The sequence below is a fragment of the Felis catus genome, chromosome A1 (assembly GCF_018350175.1).
Source record: "Felis catus isolate Fca126 chromosome A1, F.catus_Fca126_mat1.0, whole genome shotgun sequence".
In the NCBI taxonomy this organism is placed as follows: Eukaryota; Metazoa; Chordata; class Mammalia; order Carnivora; family Felidae; genus Felis; species Felis catus.
In genome coordinates this window covers 221,121,905-221,149,878 of record NC_058368.1, presented here as the reverse complement: position 1 = coordinate 221,149,878, position 27,974 = coordinate 221,121,905, and the positions used below count along the sequence as shown (strand labels likewise).

General features: G+C 37.3%; 1 protein-coding gene across 2 annotated transcripts in view; it reads right to left on the bottom strand.

Moving 5' to 3' along the window:
- CDH12 (cadherin 12) overlaps window positions 1-27,974 on the bottom strand; it is a 1,052,064-nt gene that overhangs the window by 676,874 nt on the left and 347,216 nt on the right. The gene's annotated exons all lie outside the window — the stretch shown is intronic.

The window sequence follows — 27,974 nt, the reverse complement described above, 5'->3', positions numbered from 1 at the left end:
TATATGTATGTATGTATATAATATATATTAGAATATTTCACATTTACTTAAAAGCTACAAAGATTTTTCAGAGTTCTTATAAACTCCAATTTCTTCTGTCATTAGCATTTTACATTAGAATGGTTTAACTGTCACAACTTTTGATGCATTGTGATATATGGGCTTAAACGAACCAATATTGATATATTATTCTTATTTCATGAGTTTTTATCCCAATGTCCTCTTTCTGTTCCAGATATCGCCTTGAATTTAGCCTTTATGTCTCCCCAGCCTGCTCTGAGAGGTGACAGTTTTTCAGATTTTCCTTGGTTTTGATGACCTTGAGAGTTTTGAAGAGTAATGCTGAGGCACTGCAGAATGTCTCTCAATTGGAATTTGCCTGATTTTGTTTCTTATGACTAGATAAGTGGGATGTATGGTCTAATTTTCCCACTAGACTGGTTTTTGAAGGGAACATCATACAGGCAGGGTCATCCTCTTAACTTCCTATTGACGATGCAGGAAACCAGCCTGACTTCTATTCTGTTCCACACTGTGCCTTTGGAAGCAAGTCACCAAACACAGTCCACACTCAGGGGAAGGGAATTATCTTCCACCTCCTTGACGGTGAAATGTTTGCAGGATTTATTTGGAATTCTTCTGCAAGAAAGACTTGTTTTTCTTCTCCCAGTTTGTGTGCTTGTTTGTGTCTTCAATCATTCATTAATTCGTTCAGTAATTTGTGTACCTCATTATGAATTCATAGATGTTTATTTCACATTTTGTGTCATAATCCGATACTACATCATTTCTTTTGTTGTTCAAATTGTTCCAACTTTGGCCCCTGTGAGCCCTTGCACTTGGTTTTGTGACCTTTTGACATATCACATAAAACTATTCATTGAGCAATTACTTATATTCTGGTATTAAAGTAAGAAAGAGATTCAAAAGAAACTCTAAGCCATCCCAAACCTTTAAATTCTATTAGAGGGACACCTCGGTGGTTCAGTTGGTTAAGCATCTGACTCTTAGTTTTGGCTCAGGTCATGATCTCATGGTTATGGGTTCGAGCCTGACATCAGGCTGTGTGCTGACAGTGCAGAGCCTGCTTGGGATTCTCTCTCTCCTTCTCTCTCTCTGCACTACCTCCACTCAGGCTGTCTCTCCCCAACCCCCCCAACCCCAACCTGTCTCTGTTTCTCAAAATAAATAAACTTAAAAAATAAAATAAATAAAATAAATTTTATTAGAAATGTTGGCTAAAATATATCAAAATCTATATCAGTTTCCTGTGGCTGTGACAATAAATGACCACAAATGTAGTAGCTTAAAGGAACAGAAATTTATTCTGTCACAGTTTTAGAGGTCAGAAGTCTGAAATCAAGGGGCAAGCAGGGCTCTCTTCCATCAGAGGATCTCGAGAAGAATCCATTCCTGGTCTCTTCAAATGTCTAGTGATTGTCAGCATGCCTTGTGCCTGTGGCCATATCATCCCAGTCTTCAAGGCTGGCATCTTCAAACGTTTCCTTCCTCTTTCACATCCCTTTCTCCTCAGCGTGGGCCAAAGCTCCCTATGCTTATAATCGTATATAGACGGTCTCTCACTTATGATAGTTCAACTTACGATTTTTTTTACACTATAATGGTGCAAAAGTGATACACATTCAGAGGAAACCATATTTTGAAATCTGCAATTTTGATCTTTTGTTGACGAGTGAGATGCCTAGGATCCTGTCCCATGAAGCTGGGCGACAACAGCCAGTGCAGCCCCCAGTCAGCCATCCGTGGGGGTAAACAAGCGATACCCTGGTTGTCATCCTGCACCCACAAAGCTGTTCTGTTTTTGTCTTTCAGTACAGTATTCAATAAGTTACATGAGATATTCTAAACGTTATTATAAAATAGGCTTGGCTTTAGAGGATTTTGCCCAACTGTAGACTAATGTAAGTGTTCTGAGTATGTTTAAGGTAGGTTAGGCCAAGATATGGTGTTCTGTAGGCTAAGGGTATTAAATGCAATTTTGACTTGTGGTATTTTAAACTTGTAATGGGTTCACTGAGATGTAGTCTAGGACAATCTGTGTGTGATTGCATTTTGGGCCCACCTAGACAATCCAGCATAACCCTCCCATCTCAATATCCTTACCTTAATCACAACCACAAAGACCCTTTATTGCCACAAAGAAAATTTATAGGTTTCATGAATTAGGAGACAGCTATATTTTGTGAGGTTATTTTTTTAGCACACCATAGACTACCTTGTAGACTTGCTTCCTATCTCCTTCCATAGAGGAGAACAAATTACTAGAATAAAACAATTTTCTCAAGAGTCTATTTCACATGAGGCAGTGTGTATAGCCCTGATAGCATTAGAAATATAATCAAACACAATGAAAGGATATTTTAAAATATTGCTTAAGACGATATAGGACAGGCATAATTTTAACTTCCTTAGAGCAATAGATATTATTTAATTATGTAACTTAAATAATCATCTCCCTCTTTTCCTTATAGACTAGGACCATGGATAACTTACAATTATGTTGTTCTTCATGAAATAAAACTATCGAACTGAAGTTTCAGAATTATGGCTACACCATCTTTAGAAAAAAATTCATAATTAAGGAAACCTTTAGACAAATTTTAAAGGAAATGCTTTGTGAATTCTACTGCATATTGCGTTTGTAAATTATTATTACTGGTACAAAATATCTTATGCCCAGTCAATTTTTAAGGCAACTTGACATAAGAGGAACTAGCAATAAAGTAAGAGGAGTGGGAGCTGATTAGTTGGGAAATTATCAGAAACATACAAAAGCATGAATGACTTCAGTGAGGTTTAAATTCCCAGCATTGGTAAGGGAATCCAGACCTCAGCCACAAGAACTAAAGGAACAAGGAATGAGATACTTGAATGCAAGAGGTATGTAAAAAGGATTGTCCCATCTATGGGATGGGAATTTAAAAAAACTTCTGCACATCAGTTCTGTGAAGCTGTACAAATATCAGCCGCTCACCAAGGATCATAGAAAAGAGGTCACCAGTAAGAAGGCAGATGGCAAGCATAGACTTCGTGGGTATAAGACATCCAGATTCACACACAGGTATGGTGTGGGGACTTGAACCCAAGATATTATAGCACTGGTGAAACTATTAGAGTTTCAGCTGAGCAAATACAAAAATGTCTTTAAGGTATTCTTGCACAATCTAAGGGATTAGACTCCCATAGTAGGGAAAAAATAATAAGAGAAAGGAAAACACATGAATGAACATCAGCAGAAGCAATAAAATAGAAAATTTGTTTCTTAAGAGCTGGAAATAATAGAACATTTTGTAAAAGATATATGTAATGTATTTAAAGTCTTCAGAGTCAAAGAAAGAAAGAAAAAAATGTTTCCTTTATCAGAACATACACAAAAATAACTTTCAGTTATGTAGAGAAATAAAGCATTAAAAATATGAAAGAAAATACACAGCATATTTTGATGAAATAGGAAAAAAAGCTTTTCTTTAAACAAAATGTTAAAAGCACAAAGCAAAATAATGATACATTTGAGCTAAAATTTAATGTATTCAAAATTTAACTTTACTAACAAAAGGAAGCTATGTCAGTGATTGTGAGAAGATTTGTAATTTATGAAACAAAGTTTACAGAATAGATTATATAAGAATTTTAATATTTAAAAAATGAATTTGTGGGATTCCACATCAGCCATCATTGGGGAAATGCAAATTAACATGGCAATGACATATTATTCCATCCTCAATTAGATTAGTAAAAATATTTTTAGTTAAATATAATGCCTGAAATGATCAATAATAAACAAAGATGTGGAGTGATATAGTGTTGGTGGTGAACACTGATAAAACCACTTTGAAAAACCGTTTGGCAATAACGAGTAGAGGTAAAAATTCAGGTAACCTCTTCCCTAGCAATTTCCCTTCTGTATAACCATGCTAGACAAAGTCTTTCACAAATGTGCAAAGAAATAGGCAAAGGAATATTTACTGAAGCTTTGTTCAAATTCCTAAAAGAATTGGCATTTTTGAACCTCATAACAAATGCACATGCAAATACAACCAATTATTGTCCATATTTCAAATATTAAGTTAAAAATGTTTTACTTGTAATTTATTGGAAAATATTTATTTTTGGTCTATATTTGCATGTGTGTGTATAATTGCATGCATGGGGGTTTGTGTTTGTACGTGGAGTGTGTACGATATTAGACACAGCAGTTTTCTTTATTATATCGCAATCATGATTAAGAATATTATACCTAATTTATTCAAGAGGAACAATCACAAAAACAGATCAATATTACTAAGAGGACTTCTGAGTATATAAATATTTGAAAACACAGTGGGCAGGTACCACACACTTTAATAAAAAAGGACAACACTAGAGTCAGGAGAAATATATGTAGTTAAGGCTCTTAGGTGACAAAGTAATAAGATCAGATACCATTTTATTAGTAAAGAGGATATACCAAAGGATTAGATACTGTTTTGTGTTCCTCTACCTGCTTCTGGCATAAAGATAAATCCCCTTATAAGCAGCTAACCTGCTTCATTGCAGGTAGTGGTAGAGATGTACAGCAATGAAAATAAATGGCACCAGAAAAACATAAGCTGAGGAAAGAGTGAAAAAAACAGGTAGTAGCTGTGCTTCAACAAGACCCAGGGCAGTAGTTCAAAGCAAGTACAGTCTGCAAGAGCACAATTCATGAGGCCATTTCGGCTAAGGTAAGAAAGTCTAGGACTAACAACATCAGCTGAGGACAAGTAGTTATCAAATGTTGGGTGACAGGACTCACTGAAGAAACTGTAACCTGGGCTGAGACATATATGTCATTTCCAATGCCCCTACTATCAAAATGAAAAAGATTTAAAAAGAGGTAACACCTGTGGTATGTTGAATAGTAATGAAGGGGATTAGAAACAAATTTCTGCCAAAATATGAGATGAGTCTATTTCACAAATAAGCTGAAGATACTTGTAATAATTATCTTCCGGAAAAATGTTATGACGGAAAACAGGTAGGATACTCAGATAATATCCCACTAATATCTCTTGAATTAAAAGACTGAAGAACTGGAGTACCTCTGTGTAGCCTGCACTTGGGATTTCCTTAAAGGCTTTGTTTCCAGAACTTTCAAAGAAATCATACCATGAAGTCCACCAATAAACCACAGCCAAACCAATGAGATATCTGCAGGTGGTTGAGTTCTCTCCTGATATGTCTGACTGTCACTAGGGAAGGTGGCCCAATGAAATAGAAAAAAAAAATCTGGTATGGAATGTTGGTTAGTTATAAAAAGAATAAGAAGAAGAAGGAGAAGGAGAAGGAGAAGGAGAAGGAGAAGGAGAAGGAGAAGAAGGAGAAGAGGAAGAAGGCAGAAAAAGAAGAAGTTTTCACCTGCAGGTGCTCTCCAGGAACTTGATGTTTCTCCACACCCACTGTATAATGAGTATGGCTGACAATGGATATCATAGTTATCAGTTTTTGAACTTCAGATCATGGAGCATTCAAGTATCACCCATGTAACAAAGAGGAATATACTCACTTTTTGAAATATAAATGATGCTTGATTTGAAATCTCTGTATTTAGCATATATTAGAAGTTCTAAGAAAGAATCAGTAATATTTAAGGATACTTCAAATGCAGAATATATTAAGGAAAACAATGTGTTAAATAAAGGAAGAGATGTTTTAAAATGACAAGAGTATTTTCACTCAATAAACCTAAAGAATAGGCCAAATAAAAACAACAACAAAAAGATAAGTCATTAAAATAACAGAATAGGATAAATATAGGTGTTTCTGAATCAAGGTAATTGGTAGTATCATAACACTTAAAATAACATGATTATGGGGTACTTGGATGGCACAGTCAGTTAAGACCCTGCTTTGGCTCAGGTCATGATCTCAGTTTGCAGCTTCGAGCCCTGTGTTGGGCTCTGTATTGACAGTTCAGAACCTAGAGCCTGCTTCTGATTCTGTGTGTGTGTGTGTGTGTGTGTGTGTGTGTGTGTGTGTGTGTCTGCCCCCTCCCTGCTTGCAGTCTTCCTCTCTCTCTCAAAAATAGACATTAATTTTAAAAAAGTAAATAAAATAACATGATTATGAGCAATTATATGCCAACAAATTGGGCAATCTGGAAGACATGGATAAATTCCTAGAAACATATAAACTACCAAAACTAAAACAAGAAGAAATAGAAAATTTGAACAGAATTGTAACAAGTAAAGAAATTGTTTCAGTAATCAAAAATCTCCCAACAAACAAGAGTCAAGGGCCAAATGGCTTTCCAGGAGAATTCTACCAAACATTTAAAGAAGACTTAACACCTATTATTTTGAAGCTTTTCCAAAAAATAGAAATGGATGGAAAACTTGCAAACTCATTCTACCAGGACAGCATTACTTTGATTCCAAACCCAGACAAAGACTCCACCAAAAAGAGAACTACACACCAATTTCCCTGATGAACATGAATGCAAAAATTCTCAACAACATACTATCAAACTAGATCCAATAATACATTAAAAAAATTATTCACTGCAATCAAGTGGTATTTATTCTTAGGATGCAAGGCTGATTAAATACCCACAAATCTACTAATGTGATACATCATATTAATAAAATAAAAGATAGGGGCGCCTGGGTGGCTCAGTCGGTTGAGTGTCCAACTTCAGCTCAGGTATGATCTCGCAGTTCGTGAGTTCAAGTCCTACGTCCGGCTCTGTGCTGACCACTCAGAGCCTGGAGCCTGCTTCAGATTCTGTGTCTCCCTCTCTCTTCCCCTTCCCCACTTATGCTCTGTCTCTATCTCTCAAAAATGAATAAATGTTAAAAAAATTAATAAAATAAAGGCTAAGAACCACATGATTCTCCCAATAGATGCAGACAAAGCATTTGACAAAATACAGCATCCCTTCTTGATAAAAACCCTCAAAAAAGGAGGGATAGAAGGAACATACCTCAAGATCATAAAGGCCAAATACAAAAGACCCACAGCTATCACCCTCAATGGGGAAAAACTGAGAGCTTTCCCCCTAAGGTCAAGAAAATGACAGGGATGTCCACTCTCACCAATGTTGTTCAACATAGTGTTGGGAGTCCTAGCTTCAGTACTCAGACAACAAAAAGAAAAAAAAATTCAAATAGGCAAGGGAGAAGTCAAACTTTCACTCTTCACAAATGACATGATACTCTATGTGGAAAACTCAAAAGACCCCACCATAAAACTGCTAGAACTGATACATGAATCCAGCAAAGTCACAGACCATAAAATCACCATAAAGAAATCTGTGATATTTCTATACATCAATAATGAAACACCATAAAATCAAGAAATTGATCCCATTTACAATTGCACCAAGAACCATAAAATACCAAGGAATAAACTTAACCAAAGAGGTAAATGATCTATACACTGAAAACCTTAGAAGTTTATGAAAGAAATTGAAGAAGACACAACGAAATGTTCCATGCTCAAGGATTGGAAGAATAAATATTGTTAAAATGCTGATACTACCCAAAGCAATCTACATATTCAATGCAAACCCTACCATAGTAACACCAGCATTCTTCACAGAGCTAGAAAAAATAATTCTAAAATTTGTATCAAACCAGAAAAGACCCCAAATGGCCAAAGTAATGTTGAAAAAGAAACCAAAGCTGGAGGCATCACAATTGCGGACTCCACCCTGTATTACAAAGCTGTACTCATCAAGATAGTATGGTGATAGTACGGTATTAACAAAAAAACAGACACTCAGATCAATGGAATGGAAAAGAGAACACAGAAATATACCCACAAACATATGGCCAACTAATCTTTGACAAAGCAGGAAAGACTGTCCAATGGAATAAAGACAGTCTCTTCAGCAAGTGGTGCTGGGAAAACTGGACACGAACATGCAGAAGAATGAACTTGGACCACTTTCTTACACCATACACAAAAATAATATCAAAGTGGATGAAACGCCTAAAGATAAAACAGGAAGCCATCAAAATCCTAGAGGAGAAAGCAGGCAAAAACTTCTTTGGCCTCAGCTGCAACAATTTCCTATGTCTCCAGAGACAAGGGAAACAAAAACAAAAATGAACCATTGGGCCTTCATCAAGATAAAAACCTTCTGCACAGCAAAGGAAACAATCAGCAAAATTATAAGGCACCCAATGGAATGGGAGAAGATATTTGCAAATGACCTATCAGATAAAGGGTTGGTATCCAAAACCTATAAAGAACTTATAAAACTCGACATCTAAAAAACAAACAATCCAGTGAAGAAATGGGTAAAAGGCATGAACAGACCCTTTATCAAAGAAGGCATCCAGATTGCTAAGAAACTCCTGAAAAGATGCTTATCATCACTCATCATTAGGGAAATACAAATCAAAACCACAATGAGATACCACCTCACAGCAGCCAGAATGGCTACAATTAACAAGTCAGGAAACAACAGATACTGGCAAGGATGTGGAGGAAGGGGAACACTTTTGCATTGCTGATGGGAATCCAAACAGGTGCAGCTACTCTGGAAAACAGTGTGGATGTTCCTCAAAAATTTTAAAATAAAATTACCCTACAACCCAGCAATTGCACTACCAAAAATTTATCCAAGGGATACAAATATGCTGATTCAAAGAGGCACATGCACCCCAATGTTTACAGCAGCACTATGAACAATAGCCAAATTATGGAAAGAGCCCAAATGTCCATAGACTGATTGACATAGACTGAGGGACTGATAAAGAAGATATGGTATGTACACACACACACACACACACTGGAATATTACTCAGCAATAAAAAAGAATGAAATCTTGTCATTTGCAACAACTTGTGGATGGAAGTAGAGTGTATTATGCTAAGCAAAAGAAGTCAGTCAGAGAAAGACAAATATCATATGATTTCACTCACATGTGGAATTTAAGAAACAAAACATGAACATAGGAAAGGGAAAGAAAAGTAAGATAAAAAGAGAGAGGGAGACAAACCATAAGAGACAGAGAACAAACTGAGGGTTGCTAGAGGGGTGTTGGGTGGGGGGGGATGGGCTAAATGGGTGATGGGCATTAAGGAGGGCACTTGTTGGAATGAGCACTGGGTGTTGTATGTTAATGATGAATAACTAAATTCTACTCCTGAAATTATTATTACACTGTATGTTAACTAACTTGGATTTAAATAAAATTATAAAAATAAAAAATAAAAATAATAAAATAACATGATTACCCATAAAATGGAGGAACAATTTTACTATAATATATGAACGTATTAGAAAATAAACACAATACACATAGAAACACGTTTTCAGTGAATGGATGAGTCTAAATGTAAAAGAAGAGTCTAAAGAGAGGAGCAAAGCTGGAGGACAAGTACAGGGAGGTGAGTATTGTAGACAAGAGATATATTAAGCATCTAAAAAACTGGCGGCCTAAGTGTTCTTTGAGTGAAGTCTTTGAATTGGCCCAGAGTTAGAGTTGAATTAGTGAAAACTGCAGAAAACTGAGCTCCAGGAAGACTACACCTATAGAAAAAACAAATGGCTTTCCTAATAGAAAACAGATACTTTCTTCTTTATTCTAGAGATAAAAAAAAAATCTGCTCTGAGGATATGTGGTTGGTGGCTGGCTCTCACTTGAGTTTGGAGAAGTCATTTACATTATTTGGTTCAAAATCAATCTTGAGATCGAAACTTGAATTTAAAGTGGATTGGGGTGTATACTGCCTTCCAGATGGCAATAAATCGCTACAGAAAACAACTCACAACCTACACCATAGGGAACTCTTGAAAATTAAATTACCACAAATATAATAGGCTCTAGTCTAAAATCTCAAAACATAATGGATGTCCTATAAAGTTCGATAAGATAAAAAGATAACAAGAAACAACAGAGATAGGTTCATAAAGGAAGAACACTATTTGAGATGTGACTGTATTTTATTCTAAAAACTCCAAGTTTCTCCATCAAATCATCCATTGAAATTTTTTGATTAATAAAAGATTTTAGGAACTTTTCTGAACAATGTTTAGGTAATTGCATTCTGAAAGACCTGCAACAAGAGTTAAAGAGTACAATTTAAAAATCATTTATCTTATAAATATTCATTAAATAATTAGAGATACATTTAACAAAAAAAGGTCTAACATCTTTGTTGAATAAACAAGGAGGTCATTAGACTGATGTGGCTCTAATGGCATGGTGGCCTATGTGACCAAACCGAAAACAAGCCCTATAAATGCCACAAGGTTAAGAAATTGAAACCAAAAAACAACCAATCACCAACAGACAACTGGACTTGAAGCTATAATCACATAATGTCCTTTCTTCGCCTCTGTACTCTCTCTGGAAAAGACTCTCCCTTAGGTCTTGCTGACAGATTGCTCCTAACACCTCTGGTTTGGCACTATGAGATTTGAAGCAATTTTTGCTCCAATAAGCCCTTAAAATTGTTAATATGCCTCAACTTATCTCTTTTTAATTAAAAAAAATTTTAATGTATATTTTTGAGAGAGAGAGAGAGAGAAAGAGAGACAGGCAGACAGGGCATGAGCACGGGAGGGGCAGAGAGAGAGAAGGAGACACAGAATCCAGGCTCCAGGCTCCAGGCTCTGAGCTGTCAGCAATGAGCTGGACGTGGGGCTCAAACCCCACTCACCATGAGATCATGACTTGAGCTGAGGGTTGGACACAACTGACTGGGCCATCCAGATGCCTCTCAATTTATCTTTTAAAATCTTTATTGATGTAATGGTCCAACATGATTAATAACTATTAAATAAGAACTAAATACGTGTAGAAAGTTATCTTGCTTATTGAATCAGTTCTAACAATCTATCAATAACAGTATCTCAACTCAAATAATCCCAGGCAAAAGAAATAAGGTTTTTCATCAAAGTTGTAAAAGTGATACTAAATGATATGAAAAATAAAGGGTGAGAATAGTTACAACATTAATAAAGAAGTAAAAAGAACATGGTTTTGTCTTACTCAAGACTAAGACTTATAAATATATGACTTACAACAGTGATAAGGACTATGGGCAAGAAAAACTTATGACATGCACATGTATGGAAACCTGATATATAGCAAAGCATATTTGAAAAACTAGTAGGGAACCAAAGACTATTCAAGAAGAGGTACTGAGAAATGTTATTACCTCTAAATAAAATATATATATATATATATATACACACACACACACACACACACACACACACACACACACACACACACACACACACTATATCCCTACCTCACTCCTTAGGCAAAAATCAATCCTAGTAGATTAAGCACTTAAGTGTAAAAGATCAATGTATAAAATTTTTGACAAAAAAAAATATATTAACTCAGGATAGGCATTAATATAAATGTACTAAAACATTCTACCCATATAAACACAGGCTAATAAAGTTCTACATAACACAGTTAAAACTTTGGGTTCACTAAGACACACAAGAACGTTAAAAGACATAGTGCAGCTTGAGAAACAATATTTGTCATAGATATGACAAATAATCATCACCCTGATTATATAGTAACTCTCAAATACAATTAGAAAAACACACTCTATTATAAAATTAGTTGAAACTCATACACTTATTTAAGAAAACACAGTAACACAAATGACGTTAAAAATCTAATAATGTCCAAACTTACTAGCAAAGAGGACAAAACACATTAAGGTCATGATGAGGTAAATGTACAACTAAGCTGGCAAAAATAAAACATATAAAAATTGCCAGTGTTGAGAAGATGGGGAACTTTTTGAACATTCCTATAGTATTGATACAAATATAAATTGGTCCAGGCCACCTACAAATAAATTGTCATTATCCCGAAAACATGAACAGATGAATATCAGTTAACTCAAAATTCTGACTCTTAGGCATAAACAATTATACAAAAAGAAAAAAAAATCTGACACTTAAAGAAATAAATATAAATGTTTCTAAATACAGATAGAAAATATAATATACATGTCATTTGCTTTTTTGAAGAAGAGACATATCAAGAAAGTTTAGAAGGTAGTAAAATAAATTATACAAATTGTTTTATTTTTATTTTTTATTAAGAAGTTAATTGCTATACTCTAATTTTTGGTAGTGGTAATTAGAAAACTACATTTATAATGACAAGTACATAAGATTATGTTAACAAAATTGCAATGTGGTATATCCATTACACTGCTAGGAAAAAAGTAAAAGAAAAATAATATATAAATACAGAAATAGAAGGAATCACTGGAGAGGTGATAAAAAATAAATGGATAATGGGAGGAGCCAAGATGATGGAACAGCATGGAATTTTTTTTCTGCCTCTGACGTCCATGAAATACAGCCAGATCAACACTAAACTATCCTGCACACCCAGAAAACTGATTTGAGGATCAACACAACAATCACCACAACCTGAACCACAGAATTCAGCAGGTATGCAACGTGGAGAGGTGAACTGGGGGAGAGAGAAGCCGCAGAGGGCAGGCTGTTTTTGGATACAGAGAGAGGACAGAGCCGGGGTGGGAGGCAGGGGGAGAATTCAGAAAAGCACCACCCCCCAAAAGCAGCTGGAGGGAAAATGGAAAAGTGGAAACAGCCGCAGGGACCGAATTAAAAAGGCAGAAAAGAGAGTGTTTAAATTCCCTTAAGACTCTATAAACAGGGGGAGCACAAGGTTGGAAACTCAGCAGCTGATACCTGGTGGTGCTCTGGTGGAAAGGGTGAATCCCCAGGAGCAGAGTGAAGTCCAGGGGTCTTTGGGCCACACAGGGTGAGGCGGTTCCCCTGCTGGGAGGACATCTGGTAGAGGCCCCAAAGGCAAAGGCCCCAGTGGACCCGGGAGAACAAACACATTTGCTGGTGCTGGAACAAGGTCATTGGGGATGAAGCCTGGTGCCAGATGCGTGTGTGGTCATTTGCCATAATCCCTGAAACACTGTTGCCACGTAATCCCGTGAACTTTTCCTGGGGCAGGCTGGCACCCGGAGGCAGTCTCTGGGCATCGGCAGCAGCACGGTCCTGCGAACATTCCTGGGTGTGGCCAGCACCCAGCCATTGCTCAGTGAAAACCTCCTGCAGAAGGTCTGAGCAGGACAAAGCCTCAGTCCCTCAGAAGTAAAGGGTGGGGAAACTCAGCCGCATCTGGGATAAAACTCAGGAGAGAGGTGCTGCCTGGGGCTTGGTCACGAACAGCGTAAAAGTGGGGAGTGTACGGAAACCGAAGACAAAGGATGGGTGCGCGATTGCTGATCAGGGAGAACAGAATTCCGATACTAGAGACGGGGTGACGCCGTTTTCACCGATCTGGCGCATGTGCATACACATCTACAAGCGCCACAACAATCCACCTGAGTAAGCTAAGCAGTGCCATCTAGTGGAGAATGGAGCCATTACACCAACCCCCACCCAACTGGGCCAACCTCACTCTTCAGGAACACAAGTCTCTCTGCCTGCTTAGTTTATGGACTATAAAGTGCTTCATAGTTTGACTTCTATGGAAAAAAGAAGTAATTTCAACTGTATTTCTGTCTGCTCCCTGGTCCATTTATTAAATCTTACTTTTCTTTTTTGTCTTTTTTTCTTGAATACAGAAAGAGAATTTTTTTTTATTTTCAATTTTTATTAAAACTATTTTTCTTTAATTTTTTCTACTATATTTTTTACTTTTGTATATTTTTTTCAAATTCTATTTTGCTTTCACCATTTCATTTTATTTCTGTATATTCATTTTTTTCAAATTTTCAAACGACTTCCCTTTTTTTTTTTCTTTCCCCTTTTTACTCTCATCTACCAAGCCCCTTTCAACACCCAGATGAAAACACATCTAAGGTCTAGCGTCATTTATTTGATTTGTGTGTGTCTGTTGTTTTTATTTTTTTTAATTTATTTTTTTACATTTTTTTAAACCTCATTAATTCCTTTACTTCCTTCAAACTGACAAAACGAAGGAGTTCACCCTAAAAGAAAGAGCAGGAAGAAACGACAGCCAGGGATATAACAAACACAGATACAAACAAGAAGTCTGAACCAGATTTTAGAATCATGATAATAAGAATACCAGCTGGAGTCAAAAATATATTAGAATCACTTTCTGTGGAGATAAAAGAAGAAAACCTAGTCAGGATGAAATTTAAAATGCTATAACTGAGCTGCAATCTCGATTGGTGCCATGGCAGCAAAGATGGATGAGGCAGAGCACAGAATCAGAGATATAGAGGACAAACTTGTGGAGAATCATGAAGCAGAAAAAAATAGGGAGACTAAGGCAAAAGAGCACAATTTAAGAATTAGAGAAAATCAGTGACCCATTAAAAAGGAACAACCTCAGAAACATAGGGGTCCCAGAAGAGGAAGAGAGAGAAAAAGGGGTAGAAGGACTATGTGAGCAAATCATAGCAGAAAACTTTCCTAACCTGGAGAAAGACACAGACATCAAAATCCAGGAAGCACATTAGATTCAACAAAAACCGAACATCAACAAGGCATATCATAGTCAAATTCACAAAATACTCAGGAAAGAAAAGAATCACCAAAGCAGCAAGGGAAAAAGACTCCTTAACCTACAAGGGAAGACAGATTAGGTTTGCATCAGACCTATCCACAGAAACTTGGCAGGCCAGAAAGGAGTGGTGGGATATATTCAGTGTCCTGAATCAGAAAAATATGCAGCCAAAAATTCTTTATCCAGCAACACTGTCATTCAAAATAGGAGAGAGTAAAAGTTTCCCAGACAAACAAAAATTAAAGGAGTTAGTGACCACTAAAGTAGCCCTGCAAGAAATTTTAAGGGGGACTCTCTGAGGGGAGAAAAGATGAATAAATAAATGAGTAAGTAAGTAAGTAAATAAATAAATAAATAAAGTGAATATATATTTACATACATAATACATGCATACATACACACAAAAAGCAACAAAGAATAGAAAGGACCAGAACACCACCAGAAACTCCAAATCTGCAAGCAACATAATGGCAACAAATTCATACGTTTCAGTACTTATTCAAACGTCAATGGACTAAATGCTCCAATCAAAAGACATAGGGTAACAGAATTCATTAGAAAACAAGATTCATCTATATGCTGTTTACAAGAGACCCACTTTAAACCAAAAGACACCTTCAGATTGAAAGTAAAGGGATGGAAAACCATCTATCGTGCTAATTGTTGACAAAAATACCCAGAGTACCCATACTTATATCAAACAATCTAGACTTTAAAATAAAGACTGTAACATGAGATGAAGAAGGACATTGTATCATAATTAATGAGTCTGTCCACCAAGAAGACCTAACAATTGTAAATATTTATGCTCCAAATATGAAAGCACCCAAATATATAAATCAATTAATCACAAACATAAAGAAACTCATTGATAATAATACCATAATAGTAGGGGACTTCAACACCCCACTTACAACAATGGATAGATCATCAAATCATAAAATCAACAAGGTAACAATGGCTTTGAGTGACACACTGGATGAGATGGATTTAACAGATATATTTAGAACATTTCGTCCTAAAGCAGCAGAATATACATTCTTCTCCAGTGCGCATGGGACATTCTCCAGAATAGACCACATACTGGGACACAAATCAGCCCTCAACAAGTACAAAAAGATTGAGATCATACCATGCATATTTTTTTTACCACAATGCTATGAAAGTCAAAATCAACCAAAAGAAAAATTATGGAAAGATAGGAAATACTTGGAGACTGAAGAACATTCAACTAAAGAATGAATGGGCTGGGGCGCCTGGGTGGCTCAGTCAGTTACGTGTCCAACTTTGGCTCAGGTCATGATCTCGCAGTCCGTGAGTTCGAGCCCCACGTTGGGCTCTGTGCTGACAGCTCGGAGCCTGGAGCCTGTTTCAGATTCTGTGTCTCCCTCTCTCTCTGACCCTCCCCCGTTTGTGCTGTGTCTCTCTCTGTCTCAAAAATAAATAAACGTTAAAAAAAATAAGAAAAAAAAAACAATGAATGGGCTAACCAAGAAGTTATAGAGGAAACTAAAAAGTGCATGGAAGCCAATGAAAATGATAACACCACAGCCAAAAACGTCTGGGATGCAGCAAAGGTGGTCATAGGAGGAAAATATATAGCAATCTAGGCCTTCCTAAAGAAGGAAGAAAGGTCTTAGATACAAAATCTAACCTTACACCTTAAAGAGCTAGTAAAAGAACAGCAAATAAAACCCCAAACTAGCAGAAGACAGAAAGTAATAAAGATTAGAACAGAAATTAATGCTATAGAAACCAAAAAACAGTAGAACAGATCAATGAAGCCAGAAGCTGGTTCTTTGAAAGAATTAACAAAACTGATAAACCACTGGCCAGTTTGATCAAAAAGAAAAAGGAAAGGACCCAAATAAATAAAATCAAGAATGAGAGGGGAGCGATCACAACCAACACAGCAGAAATAAAAACAATATTAAGAGAATATTATGAGCAATTATACACCAGTAAAATGGGCAATCTGGAAGAAATGGACAAATTCCTAGAAACATATACACTATCAAAACTGAAACAGGAAGAAATAGAAAATTTGAATAAACCCATAAACAGTAAAGAAATTGAATTAGTATTCAAACCCCCCCCCCCCAAAAGAGTCCAGAGCCACATGGCTTTCCAGGGGAATTCAGCCAAATACTTAAGGAAGAGTTAACACTTATTCTCTTGAAGCTGTTCCAAAAATAGAAATGGAAGGAAAACTCCCAAACTCTTTCTATGAAGCCAGCATTACCTTGATTCCAAAACCAGAAAAAGACCCCACTAAAAAGGGGAACTATGTACCAATTTCCTTGATTAACATGGATGCAAAAATCCTGAAAAAGATAATAGCCAACTGGATCTAACAATACATTAAAAAAATTATTCATCACGACCAAGTGGGATTTATACCTGGGATGCAGGGCTGGTTGAATATCTGCAAAACAATCAGTGTGATTCATCACATCAAGAAAAGAAAGGACAAGAACCATATGAACCTCTCAATAGTTGCAGAGAAAGCATTTGACAAAATACAGCATCCCTTCTTGATAAAAACCCACAAGAATGTAGGGATAGAAGGAACATACCTTGAGATCATAAAAGCCATATATGAAAGACCCAATGCTAATATCATCCTCAATGGGGAAAAACTGAGAGCTTTTCCCCTAAGGTCAGGAACAAGACAGGAATGTCCACTGTGGCCACCGTTATTCAACATATTATTGGAAGTCTTAGCCTCGGTAACCAGACAACACAAAGAAATAAAAGGCATCCAAATCAGCCAGGAGGAGGTCAAACTTTCACTCTCCACAGATGATGTGGTACTCTATATGGAAAACCCAAAAGATTCCACCAAAAAACTGCTAGAAATAATTCATGAATTCAGCAAAGTTGCAGGATATGAAATCAATGCACAGAAATCGGTTGCATTCCTATACACCAAGAATGAAGCAACAGAAAGAGAAATCAAGGAGTTGGTCCCACTTACAACTGCACCAAGAACCATGAATACCTAGGAATAAATCTAACCAAAGAGGTGAAAAATCTATACACTGAAAAATATAGAAATCTTATAAAAAGAAGTTGAAGAAGACACAAAACAATGGAAAAATACTCCATGCTTCTGGATAAGAACAAATATTGCTAAAATGTCAATAGTACCCAAAGCAATCTACCTATTCAATGCAATACCTGTCAAAATGACACCAGCATTCTTCACAGGACTAGAACAAAAATCCCAAACTTTGTGGAACCAGAAAAGATGCCAAATAGCCAAAGCAATCTTGAAAAAGAAAACCAAAGCAGGAGGCATCACAATTCTGGACTTCCAGCTGTATTACAAAGCTGTAATCATCAAGACAGTATGGTACTGGCACAAAGACACTCAGATCAATGGAACAGAATAGAGAACCCAGAAATGGACTCACACATGTTTGGCCAACAAATCTGTGACAAAGCAGGGAAGACTATCCAATGGAATGAAGACAGTTTCCTCAGCAAGCGGTGCTGGGAAAACTGGACAGTGACACGCAGAAAAATAAACCTGGACCACTTTCTTACACCATACACAAAAATAAACTCAAAATGGGGGCGCCTGGTTGGCTCAGTCGGTTGAGCGTCCAATTTCGGCTCAGGTCATGATCTCGCAGTTCATGGGTTCGAGCCCCACATCAGGCTCTGTGCTGACAGCTCAGAGCCTGGAGCCTGCTTCGGATTCTGTGTCTCCCTCTCTCTCTCTCTCTGCCCCTCCCCCACTCATGTTCTGTCTATCTCTCTGTCAAAAATAAATAAATATTAAAAAAATAAAAAAAAAAACTAAAAATGGATGAAAGATCTAAATGTAAGACAGGAAGCCATAAAAATCCTTGAGGAGAAAGCAGGCAAAAACCTCTTTGATTTTCGCTGCAGCAACTTCTTACTCAACACATGTCTGAAGGCAAGGGAAACAAAAGCAAAAATGAACTACTGAGACCTCATCAAAATCAAAAGCTTCTGCACAGTGAAGGAAACAACTAGCAAAACTAAAAGGCAACCCACGGAATGGGATAAGATATTTGAAAATGACATATCAGATAAAGGGTTAGTATCCAAAATCTATAAAGAATTTATCAAACTCGACACCCAAAAAACAAACAATCCAGTGAAGAAATGGGAAAAAGACATGAATAGATATTTCTCCAAAGAAGACATCCAGATGGCCAACCGACACATGAAAAAATGCTCAACATCACTCATCAAGGAAATACAAATCAAACCACAATGACATACCACCTCACACCTGTCAGAATGGCTAACGTTAACAACTCAGGCAACAACAGATGTTGGTGAGGATGCAGAGAAAGAGGATCTCTTTTGCATTGTTGGTGGGAATGCAAGCTGGTGCAGCCACTCTGGAAAACAGTATGGAGGTTCCTCAGAAAACTAAAAGTGTAACAACCCTACAACCCAGAAATTGCACTACTAGACATTAATCCATGGGATACAGGTGTGCTGTTTTTAAGGGACACATGTACCCCCATGTTTATAGCAGCACTATCAACAATAGCCAAAGTATGGAAAGAGCCCAAATGTCCATCAACTGATGAATGGATAAAGATGTGATATATATATATATATATATATATATATATATATATATATATATATATATATATATATATATATATATATATAATGGAGTATTACTCGGCAATAAAAAAGAATGAAATCTTGCCACTGGCAACTACGTGGATGGAACTGGAGGGTATTATGCTAAGTGAAATTAGTCAATCAGAGAAAGACGAACATCATATGACTTCACTCAGGACTTTAAGAGACAAAACAGATGAACATAAGGGAAGGGAAAAAAATAATATTAAAACAGGGAGGTGGACAAAACATAAGAGACTCCTACACATGGAGAACAAACAGAGGATGACTGGAGGCGTTGTGGGATTGGGGATGGGCTAAATGGGTAAGGGGCATTAAGGAATCTACCCCTGAAATCATTATTGCACTATATGCTAAATAACTTGGATGTAAATTTAAGATATATAAAAAGTAAATAAATAGGCAAAAAAATAGATGAACGATTCTATACTTATAAAAATTATCACTGAATTATATGTATATTCTTTTTTAAATTTTCTTAAATACCTATAGTGAGGTAACATATCAGTAAAAGAAAATAATGTGCATTTTTAAAAGACTATTTGTCCTAAAAACAGACTATTACATAAAAGATAAACCCACTAAATATAAAATAATTTAAAAAATATTATGTCTTCAAAGTAATGTATGTTATTGGAGAGAGGGGAAGATGGTGGCATAGGAGGACGCTGGGCTCACCTCGTCCTGCTGGTCACTTAGATTCTGCCCACATCTGCCTAAATCACCCAGAAAACTGCCAGAAGACTAGCAGAACGGACTCTCTGGAGCCAAGCGTAGACAAGAGGCCCATGGAAGAGGGTAGGAAGGGCGGAGAGGCAGTGCGCGTTACAAGGACTGGCGGGAGGGAGCCGGTGTGGTGGAGCGGCAGCCTGCTGGGTAAGGCAGAGACCCCAGGTCTGGCTTGCAAATGTGGAGGGGCTGGACTCCGTGAGTCCTGGCAGCCAGCAGGACTTAACATTTGGAAGGTTAAAAGTCAACAGCTCTGCTCTCAGAGAGCGGGGAGGGTGAGAGGACGCCAGGAAGGAGAATTGCTGAGCCCCGGAAGACAGAGCTCAGCTTGGCAGGGGAACAAAGGTGCTGGGAAGCACCATCTCCCTCTCCCATCCCCCGGCTGAATTTCCAAAGGGAACCAGTTCCCATCATCCAACTTGCTCACACTGCACAAACACCCAACGCTGTGCTTCTGCGGATCCATCCCTCCGACGGGTCTGCCTCCCTCCTGGTGCCACAGGGCCCCTCCTGCAGGGAACCACCTAGGCAGAGCCAGCTGAGCCTGCCCCTCCCACCCCTGTGCACCCTGTGGATCCACCCTGGCTAATATGCCAGATCCCATCGAAGCAGCACCACAAGCCTGGCAGGGTGCAAGTAGCCCAGACAGGGGCCACAGCATTCCACAGTGAGTCCAGCCCCTGGGAGAGGGGAAGATAGGGTACACACCAGTCTGACTGTGGCCCCAGTGGTGGGCTGGGGGCAAACACCTGGTCTGACTGCAGCCCCACCCACCAACACAAGTTACTCCCAATGGCACAGGGGAAGTACCCTGCAGTTTGGAGCCACCACAGGGACCTCCCAATATATTGACACAGAAGAATTCTCCTCAAAAGAAACTCCAGGAGGTAGCGACAGCTAATGAATTGACAAAAAAACTATTTAAGCAATATAATGGAACAAGAATTTAGAATAATACTCATAAAATTAATTGCTGGGCTTGAAAAAAGTATAGAGGACAGCATAGAATCTATTGCTACAGAGATGAAGGGACTAAGAAACAGTCAGGAGGAGCTAAAAAATGCTATAAATGAGCTGTCAAATGAAATGGAGGTGACCACAGGTCGGACTGAAGAGGCAGAGGAGAGAATAGGTGAATTAGAAGATAAAATTATGGAAAAAGAGGAAGCTGAGAAAAAGAGAGATAAAAAAATCCAGGAGTATGAGGGGAGAATTAGAGAACTAAGTGATGCACTCAAATGGAACAATATCCTTATCATAGGAATTCCAGAAGAAGAAGACAGAGAGAAAGGGGCTGAAGGTGTACTTGAACAAATCCTAGCTGAGAACTTCCCTAATCTGGGGAAGAAAAAAGGCATTGAAATACAAGGGGCACAGAGAACTCCTTTCAGACATAACTTGAATTGATCTTCTACACAACATATCACAGGGAAACTGGCAAAATACAAGGATAAAGAGAAAATTCTGAAAGCAGCTAGGGATAAACATGCTGTAACGTATAAAGGGAGACTGATAAGACTAGTGGCAGATCTATCTACTGAAACTTGGCAGGCCAGAAAGGAATGGCAGGAGATCTTCAATGTGATGAACAGAAAAAATATGCAGCTGAGAATCCTTTATCCATCAAGTCTGTCATTCAGAATAGAAGGAGAGATAAAGGTCTTCCCAAACAAACAAACACTGAAGGAATTCATCACTTCTAAACCAGCCCTACATGAGATCCTAAAGGGGATTGTGTGAGTGAAATGTTGCAGGGACCACAATGTACCAGAGACATAACTACAAGCATGAAAGCTACAGACATCACAATGACACTAAACCCATATCTTTCAATAATAACACTGAGTGAAAATGGACTAAATGTGCCAACCAAAAGACATAGGGTATCAGAAAGTATAAAAAAAAAAAAAAAAACAGGACTCAGCTATTTGCTGTCTACAAGAGACTCATTTTAGACCTGAGGACACCTTGAGATTGAAAGCGAGGGGATGGAGAACTATCTATTATGCTACTGGAAGTCAAAAGAAAGCTGGAGTAGCCATATTTATATCAGACAAACAAGACTTTAAATTAAAGTCTGTAACAAGAGACGGAGAAGGGCATTATATAATAATTACAGGGTCTATCCATCAGGAAGAGCTAACAATGATAAATGTATATGTGCCAAATACGGGAGTCCCCAAATATATAAAGCAATTAATCACAAACATAAGCAACCTTATTGATAAGAATGTGGTAATTGCAGGGGACTTTAATACCCCACTTACAGCAATGGATAGATCATCTAGACACAGGATCAATAAAGAAACAAGGGCCCTGAATGATACATTGGATCAGATGGACTTGACAGATATATTTAGAACTCTGCATCCCAAAGCAACAGAATATACTTTCTTCTTGAGTGCACATGGAACATTCTCCAAGATAGATCACATACTGGGTCACAAAACAGCCCTTTATAAGTATACAAGAATTGAGATTATACCATAGACACTTTCAGACCACAATGCTATGAAACTTGAAATCAACCACAGGAAAAAGTCTGGAAAACCTCCAAAAGCATGGAGGTTAAAGAACACCATTCTAAAGAATGACTGGGTCAACCAGGCAATTAGAGAAGAAATTAAAAAATATACAGAAACAAACGAAAATGAAAATACAACAATCCAAATGCATTGGGATGCAGCGAAGGCAGTCCTGAGAGGAAAATACATTGCAGTCCAGGCCTATCTCTAGAAATAAGAAAAATCCCAAATACAAAATCTAACAGCACACGTAAAGGAAATAGAAGCAGAACAGCAAAGACACCCTAAACCCAGCAGAAGAAGAGAAATAATAAAGATCAGAGCAGATCTTCCATATAAACAGTAGAGAATCTAAAAAAAACTGTAGAGCAGATCAATGAAACCAAGAGTTGATTTTCTGAACAAATGAACAAAATTGATAAACCTCTAGCCAGGCTTCTCAAAAAAGAAAAGGGAGATGACCCAAGTAGATAAAATCATGAATGAAAATGGGATTATTATAACCAATCCATCAGAGATACAAGCAATTATCAGGGAATACTATGAAAAATTATATGCCAACAAACTGGAAAACCTGGAAGAAATGGACAAATTCCTACACACCCACACGCTTGCAAAACTCAATCAGGAGGAAATAGAAAGCTTGAACAGACCCATAACCAGTGAAGAAATTGAATCAGTCATCAAAAATCTCCCAACAAATAAGAGTCCAGGACCAGATGGCTTCCCAGGGGAGTTCTACCAGATGTTTAAAGCAGAGATAATACCTATCCTTCTCAAGCTATTCCAAGAAATAGAAAGGGAAGGAAAACTTCCAGACTCATTCTATGAAGCCAGTATTACTTTGATTCCTAAACCAGACAGAGACCCAGTAAAAAAAGAGAACTACAGGCCAATATCCCTGATGAATATGGATGCAAAAATTCTCAATAAGATACTAGCAAATCGAATTCAACGGCATATAAAAAGAATTATTCACCATGATCAAGTGGGATTCATTCCTGGGCTGGAGGGCTGGTTCAACATTCACAAATCAATCAATGTGATACATCACATTAATAAAAGAAAAGAAAAGAACCATATGATCTTGTCAATTGATGCAGAAAAAGCATTTTACAAAATTCAGCATCCTTTCTTAATAAAAACCCTTGAGAAAGTCGGGATAGAAGGAACATACTTAAACATCATAAAAGCCATTTATGAAAAGCCCACAGCTAACATCATCCTCAATGGGAAAAAACTGAGAGCTTTCCGCCTGAGATCAGGAATAAGACAGGGATGTCCGCTCTCTCCACTGTTGTTTAACATAGTGTGGGAAGTTCTAACATCAGCAATCAGACAACAAAAGGAAATCAAAGGCATGAAAATTGGCAAAGATAAAGTCAAGCTTTCACTCTTTGCACATGGCATGATATTATACATGGAAAATCCGATAGACTCCACCAAAAGTCTGCTAGAACTGAGACATGAATTCAGCAAAGTCGCAGGATACAAAATTAATGTACAGAAATCAGCTGCATTCTTATACACTAATAATGAAGCAACAGAAAGACAAATGAAGAAACTGATCCCATTGACAATTGCATCAAGAAGCATAAAATACCTAGGAATAAATCTAACCAAAGATGTAAAAGATCTGTATGCTGAAAACTATAGAAAACTTATGAAGGAAATTGAAGAAGATACAAAGAAATGGATAAACATTCCGTGCTCATGGATTGGAAGAATAAATATTGTCTAAATGTCAATACTACCCAAAGCAATTTACACATTCAGTGTAATCCCAATCAAAATTGCACCAGCTTTCTTCTCGAAGCTAGAACAAGCAATCCTAAAATTTGTATGGAGCCACAAATACCCTGAATAGCCAAAGTAATATTGAAGAAGACCAAAGTGGGAGGCATCACAATCCCAGACTTTAGCCTCTACAACAAATATGTAATCATCAAGACAGCATGGTATTTGCACAAAAACAGACACATAGACCAATGGAATAGAATAGAGACTCCAGAATTGGACCCACCAAAGTATGGCCAACTCATCTTTGACAAAGTAGGAAAGAATATCCAATGGAAAAAAGACAGTCTCTTTAACAAATGGTGCTGGGAGAACTGGACAGCAACATGCAGAAGGTTGAAACTAGACCACTTTCTTACACCATTCACAAAAATAAACACAACATGGATAAAGGACCTGAATGTGAGACAAGAAACCATCAAAACCCTAGAGGAGAAAGCAAGAAAAAACCTCTCTGACCTCACACGCAGCAATTTCTTACTTGACACATCTCCACAGGCAAGGGAATTAAAAGCAAAAGTGAACTATTGGGACTTCATCAAGATAAAAAGCTTCTGCACTGAAAAAGAAACAATCAAAACTAAAAGGCAATTGATGGAATGAGAAAAGATATTCACAGATGACATATCAGACAAAGGACTCATATCCAAAATCTATAAAGAACTCACCAAACTCCACACCCGAAAAACAAATAATCCAGTGAAGAAATGGGCAGAAAACATGAATAGACACTTCTCTAAAGACATCCAGATGGCCAACAGACACATGAAAATATGCTCAACGTTGCTCCTCATCTGGGAAATACAAAGCAAAACCACACTGAGATACCATCTCATGCCAGTCAGAGTGGCTAAAATGAACAAATCAGGAGACTAAAGATGCTGGAGAGGATGTGGAGAAATGGGAACCCTCTGGCACTGTTGGTGGGAATGCAAGCAGGTGCAGCCACTCTGGAAAACAGTGTGGAGGTTCCTCAAAAAATTAAAAATAGATCTAACCTATGACCCAGCCATAGCACTGCTAGGAATTTACCCAAAGGATACAGGAGTGCTGATGCATAGAGGCCCTTGTACCCCAATGTTTACAGCAGCACTTTCAACAATAGCCAAATTATGGAAAGACCCTAATTGTCCATCAACTGATGAATGGATAAGTAAATTGTGGTTTATATACAGAATGGAATACTACTTGGCAATGATAAATAATGAAATATAGCCTTTTTTAGCAACATGGATTGAACTGGAGAGTGTTATGCTAAGTGAAATAAGTCAAAAAGAGAAAGACAGATACAATGTTTTCACTCTTATGTGGATCCTGAGATACTTAACAGAAGACCATGGGGGAGGGGAAGGGAAAAAAAAAAAAGTATAGAGGGAGAGAGCCAAATCATAAGAGACTCTTAAAAACTGAGAACAAACTGAGGGTTGAAGGGGAGTAGGAGGGAGGGGACGGTGGGTGATGGGTATTGAGGAGGGCACCTGTTGGGAGGAGCATTGGGTGTTGTATGGAAACCAATCCGACAATAAATTTTATATTAAAAGAAAAACAATGTATTTAGATTTTTGGAAATTTTAAGATTACTTGAAAATTGGAGTTAACATCTATAATTGTAAAAAAATGCTTAAATATTTCCCTTATGTTACTCTTATTTATATAGTATTATATTTATTTACTTATTAAACTTTACTCACTTATTTTGAGAGAGAGAGACAGAGAGAGGAAGGGGCAGAGACAGAGGAAAGGAGATAATCCCAAGCAGGCTCTATGCTGTCAGTGCAGAGCCCAATGTGGGGTTCAATTTCAAGAACCCTGAGATCATGACCTAAGCCAAAATGAAGAGTCGGACACTCAACCAACTGAGCCACCCAGGTGCCCCTATATAGTGTTACAGTCAAAGTTTTTGGTTTTCCACACTTAAAAACTTATTTTTGTATCTATAGAATGCAAATTTTGTACTTTAGATTTATCACTCTGATAGCAAAGTCACGTTTTACTCACCCAAAAAACTTCATGCTCATAGGGTGTTTAAAATATCGTTTCCCAAAAATGTTAACATTATCAATCAGGAAACTATAGAAAAACTTTGTTAAAGCAAATGATTTAGAGCCTCCACATGTGGAAGGAAATTACATTATTAAAATTAAAGCTCCTTTTTAAAACTAGACAATTAACCACAGGACTAACAAGCTTGAACTCCATTAAATTACTGATACCTAATCTATATTTTAAAGCTTACATATTCAGAAACTTATTAAAGCTAGTGTTTGTTATTTTTTTCTAACAATAATTTAGTAACATCAGAAATCCAGGTCATAGGCATTCTGATATTTCATGTAAAGAACACAAAAATATATAGAGTTTCTAGTTTGATAACTTGTGCTTCTCAAAATCTTAAGTTTCCTAATGTCAATATAAATGTATTTATTCAAAATGGTAAGTTGAATTTGTATCTAAAGTTAATATATATCTTGTGTTTTTTTCATATATATCTATGGAAGTTATGCTGCTTTTAAAAGTGCACACATATCTAAAATCATATATTAATGCTTAATGAACTGGAAAATATATTAACTTCTTGTTTTTCTCTGTCACTTAAGGAGAAAAGCCCAGAGAGAGGGAAAAGAGATAGAGAGTAGATTCACTTCTTGTTTTGCTTTGTTTTGTTTTCCATTCTTTATTTCCAGTATTTATTCTACTATTCATTTAGCAAACTATTGAAAACACAGTAGATACCAATAGGGAAAAAAAAATTATAGTTTCTGTCCTGAGGAAATGTACAAAACTGAAGATAAAACTGATAATTTGGTAAATGTTGCCAAGTCATATAACAAAGGTTTACCGAGACACAAAGATGATGAAATTAACAAACAGCAAAGAGAAATAGGTTTTCATAAATGCTTTTAATAGATCTTGGAATATAGATAGGGATTTTCAAGAAGAGAAAAACCGAGAGGACTTTTAGAAGGAAGGAATCAATGTGGTAAAAAGCGTAGAGGTCAATGAGATCTGGTGAAGAGACCCCCTTTGGGGATGGCTTTGAAATAACCTGCAGAAACATTACAAAAAGCAGTGGCCAGCAAGGCCACATCAAAATAAGATGTGCGTACCTGCTGCCATAAATTGTGAAGGACGCTGGACCGTTCAATTTTTCTTCTTAAGCCCCCCGACCCTATCCAGTCATGATACCACAATACAGAAGTTAATGAACCATGTCTCTACCCTCTCTCTCCTTGTCCTTTGTTTCTGTACTTTCATTTTACCAGACACTAAGCAAAGATGATTCTTTCCTCTTCCAACAACCAAGCATTTGGGTGCTGGAGCAGAGCATATCTCATGATTTTGTAGATTAATGCCATTACAGATTCTGACTTCCAACCTCAGCTGGGTCCTCCAAGCTACCTAGCATCTTTCATCAACTTTCATGATCATTCCCTACACCAAGTCTTGACACAGTTATCTCTAGGGTGTACAGGGTCCAGGCAGGTATTTTCATGGGCCTCTGCCTACATAAACAAATTGATTAAAATCTGTAGTCTAAAATCTATGGGCTCATCTGAAGTACAGTGATTTATTGATAAAGATTGAGAATAAGGGTAGAAAAGAGGTATTGCTGCATTTGTTTATTTCCAAAACAGTGCATGTTGAGATTCTTCCTGGTATCCAAGCACTATTTCTTCCTCTTCAGATCCAGGAACTATCTCTGTGTCCTTTACTCAATGCACCATTTACTGGCTAGTTTTGCATGTTCTGCCACAACAGGCAATGGCTCCTTGGAGTGCATCTGTATTGAA